Source organism: Phascolarctos cinereus, unplaced genomic scaffold, assembly GCF_003287225.1.
Source record: "Phascolarctos cinereus isolate Bilbo 61053 unplaced genomic scaffold, phaCin_HiC Scaffold_3;HRSCAF=262, whole genome shotgun sequence".
Classification (NCBI taxonomy): Eukaryota; Metazoa; Chordata; class Mammalia; order Diprotodontia; family Phascolarctidae; genus Phascolarctos; species Phascolarctos cinereus.
The window spans coordinates 15,007,240-15,012,913 of record NW_027555736.1 but is presented as its reverse complement, the minus strand read 5'-3'; the positions used below and the strand labels follow the sequence as shown (position 1 = coordinate 15,012,913).

The window sequence follows — 5,674 nt, the reverse complement described above, 5'->3', positions numbered from 1 at the left end:
GATGCAAAAGCTATCCACAGACTTCCTTTAAAGCATATATTTAAAGATCTCCTGGTATAACATATTTTATTTTTAAAACCTACTGATATTAAGATATTTACTCCATTTTTTCATGGAAAATAACTCAAAACAGTTCATCTGAAATCTATTAAATCATTGTATTAAATACAATAAATAGGAGACAGGACCTTGAGTCTTTTTTTTCAGACACACAGCATGAAAGTGGAATTTCTAAAATTTTCAATTTTCTCCTCTTGCTACAAATGGAAAAGAGAAAGCTTAGTTGAAACAAAAAAGCAAAACAGATATTATACCTGAAATCTTTCTTGTGAAATCCATCATCAAAATATATTTACTGATTATGCCTCATGCATACTGCATACGAGGCTAATTCTTATGAGTTTTTTTTTCTTTGAGGGCTATTAACTTAATAGCATTATTATAAATATGCCATCCACAGCAAATACAAATAAACAATCCATGGAACTAAAGGTAGGTCATTACACCAGGAACAAAATTCAAGTTTCTGAACTCCCCTTTAAATTTGGGCTAGACCCAGAATAGACCGTAATCTCCAAACATCTGGTGTCTTCTCTAAACTTTGATGTTCGGAATTTAAATTTTGCCCAACGCCCAAATGTTAATTCAGCGTTTAAGTCAAACCCTTTCAATACACAATTCGCAGGAAGTTCAGAGTTAAGTTAATTACTATAATGTCTTTTAAATTGATGTGCAAATCTTATTAAAGATCATTAAAGTTACATTAAGAATGTAAATAGCTTGAAGACGCCCCCATTGCATACGACACAAATATTTGAGGTGCCTAGTTTATTTCTCATTGGTCAACAAAGGGAACCAAAGTGTCCACAGTGGCTAAATCAAAACATAAAGTCTCTTTATCCCTTTTTAGGGAGTTTGAGTGGTAGTAACAGGAAATGTGTATCATAAAAAAACAAAGCCGCTCCAAATCCAATTCTGGTCTTGTTTAGAATGATCTTGGGTGGTTGGTACTTCTTTCTTCTCAGTATTCTTGATTCCTTAGTTAGCTCCTTTGAAAACCAGTCCAGGGCAGGGAAGACCGCTCCCTCACCCGCGAAAGATGCGGACTCATATTTCTTTCAGGATCTTTACTTTCTCCTCTCTCTCCCTGAGCTGCTCCTTTCTAAACATCCCTGATGTCCTAAAAGGGGACTGAGGCAAACAAAAGGATTATGACCTCTTTCAGTATGTTTCCTGCTTGCTCCAAAGAGTCAGGAAGGGGAGATGGATTAAATGGAGAAAAGACCCTGTTTGAAAACATTAATCTGCTGTAATTAGTGATTGAGGAAGGAAATGCAACCAATACATGAAAGATAAATCAGCTTCTGGGGAGGGCCGGGGGGAGCTTTCGGATTTTTGAAGTTCATGAAACCCTCAAGAGAAAGTGACAGAAACGTCCAAGCAAAGCTCTGCCTGACTGCGGTAACTGACAAGGAAGCAGTCAAAGAGTCCCCGGGCTGCCTGAGAGGACCCCTGCCCAGAGGAGGCTCGATTCAGCTCCGCTCTAGCACTGTTTCTTCCCTCCAGCCCTAGATCTTAATAGTCGTCGCCTCCCATTTCTTCAGGCCCTAGAAGAGAAAAAGACCGAAGCTCCCAGTCAGCCACTGAGCCCAAATTATACTTTTGACTTGCACAAGTTAATCTCTCACCCCTACGCCATTTTTTTTGAAAGATTGTCACTTTCTAAAATCAGACCGCTTCACCCTTTTCTCCTCTCAGCCCTTATTGGTGTTTAGTAGAAGAGAGAAGGTGGTTGGGGAGAGTTCCAAGGGGATTCAATTAGAAACTGAATGCCTTGGCCCCTCCCCACTACTCCTCTTCACCCCAAACAATAGAAGGATTATGGGCCATCTTCTTTCCATCCTGGACCTTTAGGTAAGGGGCTGCAGAAAAAGCTAGGAAACCTGAGACCTGCTAAATTTGCAGTTTTAGAGAAGGTCATTTCGAGATGTGTCAGGTATAGTTTGGTTACCGCTGTGGGACCCATTTCTGGAAGAAAAGAAAAGATCAGCCATCCACTTGCCCCCACCGAGAAGTTCAAAGAAAATTGGGGGATCCTTAGGGTTTCATGAGTTTTCTTAATAGAGTGGCTTTGCCACTGCAAAGTTGTGCGTGTGTGTGTGTGTGTGTGTGTGTGTGTGTGTGAGAGAGAGAGAGAGAGAGAGAGAGAGAGAGAGAGAAAGAGTTTGAATGTGTGTGTGTGCATGAGTGTGTGAGTTTCAGTGTGTATGTATGAGTGTGTTTGAGTGTATATGTGCATGAGTGTGTGTGTGAGTTTCAGAGTGTGTGTGTGTGTGGTTGAGTGTATTTGTGTGTGAGAGGGTATGCGTCCACAGTGGGCGTCTTTGGATGCCATGTAGGAGACTTCTTGTGAGCAGGCTTACAGATGTATGGGGTAAAACTGGATCGGAGAACCACAGACCTAGAAAGAGAAGAGACATTGGGGTAACTATTAGAGATGAGCTAACTGAGGTCTGGAGAGATATAATTACTCAAAATCATATATGCCTCAAGCTTCAAAGGTAGAATTTTAACCCTGGACCTTTAGGTCTCAGTTCCTCTTTGCCACATTTCTATTCATCTACCCATTTTTATTTGTTTGTTTGTTTTTTGGTGAGGCAATCGGGTTTAAGTGACTTGCCCAGAGTCACACAGCTAGTAAGTGTTATGTGTCTGAGGCTGGATTTGAATTCAGGTCCTTCTGACTCCAAGGCTGGTACTCTATCCACTGTGTCACCTACCTGCCTCTCATCTACTCAGTTTTGGTTTGCAAGTGATACATGAAACAAAGACAGGGCCTGTGCCTGACTGAATATTTACTATAGTGAGTGAATCTTTAAAAATTCAGTTGCTGAGTTCACAAAATGCTTTTAAAAAGTCCCCAGAGTGGCATATAGTAATAATAGCTAGCATTTGTGTGCCATTTTAAGGTTTGCAAAGTGCTTGACACATATTATCTCATTTGATTTTTGTGACAACTCTGGGAGGTAGATGCTATTGGAGGTGAAGAAATGGTGGAATGTTAAGTGACTTGCTCAGGGTCACACAGCAAGTAAGTGTCTGAAGTTAGATTTGAACTCAGGTCTTCCTAACTCTTAAGTCCAGTACTCTATACTCTCACTGTGACCCAATGCTTGTTTAAACCTTCAGATTTAAACCTCTTCCTCACTCTCACTTAACCTTTCTCCTACCCTCTATAATTCTCTGTTAATCTAATCTTTTTGTCTCCCAGTATCTCAGGCTCTCCCCTTGTCCATGCTCCCCTCCTGATGGTTCCACGTTAGAAAATTCTGGGTATTATAAACTGGTCACAGCGGTTTCCATTTTTAACTCCATAATTGATGAGAGGTAGCAGGGAGTAACAGGTAGAGAGTTGACCTTGGAGCTAAGAAGACTTGGGTTCAAGTCCTACCACTTAACCCCAAACATTGGGCTCTGTAGGTTGCATCAATGGTGTGGGTCTTCATTGGTAAAAAGATGCCTCACCACGAGGCATTCTCAACACTGCTGAAATCACAGATCCTAATGACTGTCATATGCCATAACAAGGCCTCTCTCCAACTCATACCAGCTGCTGAGGAAGGACAAATCACTTAACCTCTTTATGCCTCCAGGGAATGCTCTAAGATAAGACTTTACAGAGGAGTAGCTTCAATAGAAGGAATTTCCTACTTCCCCAATTCCTCCAATTAAAAAAAAAAAGTTATGAATCAGGGGACCCAGAATACAAGACACTTCCCTCCCCCACTGCTGAGTGTTCTTAAAACTTTATAAAGGTCCCCCACTTACCCTCCCCAATGGCTACACAAACAGTCCCAGCTACCTTAGCACAGTGCCTGGCACATAGCAATCTAGGCACCTAAAATATGAATTAGTTGATAGACAAAATCTTGTTATAAAAAAGCCTTACATAGACATGGAAGGCTACTTGCAAATACAAGATATTCCTCAGGTCATGGTTTCCAAATGTTGAGTGAAGAGGGGGCTGTTTGGGGGATTCACTTTCAAATGGCAAATCCTGGGCGTTTGACTTTCTGGAATGTCTTCCAATCGATCCAGATGATATCCCCTCTTTGATCTCTGGTTTCAGGAATAGCTGAGCAGACCTCAGAAAACAGAGATAAGATTCTTAATCTTTTGGTAAAAGGGAACACATTTCATCAGACCTAGCAACTCTCCCAGGACAGCTGAGCCAAAGGTAAGTCACCCCAGCCTCTTGGAAAAGAAGTTTGGTTATCATATTTAAACTACAGGGGAAAAAAAAAACCCACAAAAATCAAAACAAGTGGTTTTTATTGGCAGTTAACTAGTTTTGGGTTGGAGGAGGCCTGATGTGTGGCCAGGACACTCCTCTGATACTTCATGTACTATCTATGCCTCACTGGAAAGGTATCAGGATGGGTAAAATGGTGCTTTGAGATCCTTGTGGGGGTGGGTAGGAATAAACATGAATATAAATTGATCTAGTATTATTAATGCTTTGCAAGTCTGAGGATGAAAAGAACCATCTGTTCTACTTAGAAGCTACGCCTTGATACCAACTAAGTCTTTGCAAATGATGCCCCTCAGTTTTCCTTCGCAAAGTCCTCTCATCAAATTCCCAAGGGTACATCTGAATATTCAAGGCAGCAATAAGAAATTAATCATTTTGAATGTCATTGAAGATGTCTACACCCCATTATTGAGCTGGAAGCGACCCTACAGGTCAATGGATAGAACTCTCACTTTATAGATAAAAGAACTGAACCCCAGGCAGAAGAAAGTGATTTATCATTCAACAAGTAAATATCAGAATTTGACCCCAGATCATCTGGCTCCAAAACAAGTTTTCTCTGATATTCATAAAACATATATCTTTGCCATCAAACCATGCCTCACTCATACCACCCTTCCTTCACACACACACACACACACACACACACACACACACACACACACATACACATACACATACATATATATATACTGTATATGTATTTATATGGCTCTGTATTGTTGCTAGGACAACATTTAAAATCTTCAGCCTGGAATTTGAGGCTCTTCACAGTAAACTTCCCACATACCTTTCCAATCTTATTTAATTTTGCTTCTCTTCATTTACTCACAGTTCCATCCAAGCAGGCCTGCCAGCTGTTCTCCGACCTGACGTTCAATTTCCTTCCTGCATGCCTTTGTCCAAGTGGTTTCCATATTCTTTCTCCTTATATCTGCCTGAGAATCTTTCGTCATAACAGAGCTCAGAGGACTCTTTGCCTGATACCTTCAGTGGTTACTGCGCTCTCTCTCTCTCTCTCTCTCTCTCTCTCTCTCTCTCTCTCTCTCTCTCTCTCTCTCTCTCTCCCTCCCTCCCTCCCTCCTTCCCTCCCTCCCTCCTTCTCTCTCTATATGCATATATAGGGAGAAATAACCCTTTGTGGTTTTCAAGTGCTTTTTATATTCCCCATTTTGAAAAAAAAGGAAGACACACACACAGAGAGACAGAGAGACAGAAAGAGAAAAAGAGAGAGAGAGAATCCATCTGTATCCAGATGAGCACAATGTAAGGACCTTGAGGGCAAAGTTCATTTTTGTGTTTGTGGTCCCAGCAGTTAGCACAGTGTAGGCAGTTAATAATTGTTTGTTGACAACTTGGACG

The 5,674-nt window shown here is 41.1% G+C and overlaps 1 long non-coding RNA gene across 1 annotated transcript; it reads right to left on the bottom strand.

Moving 5' to 3' along the window:
• Window positions 1-811: 811 nt before the first annotated feature.
• LOC110199945 (uncharacterized) lies at window positions 812-5,351 on the bottom strand. The gene is made up of 3 exons (XR_002322103.2): window positions 5,145-5,351; window positions 3,950-4,145; window positions 812-2,461 (listed from the first exon to the last, which is right to left on the bottom strand). It is a non-coding gene; the product is annotated as an uncharacterized LOC110199945 (long non-coding RNA).
• Between the last annotated feature and the right edge of the window lie 323 nt (window positions 5,352-5,674).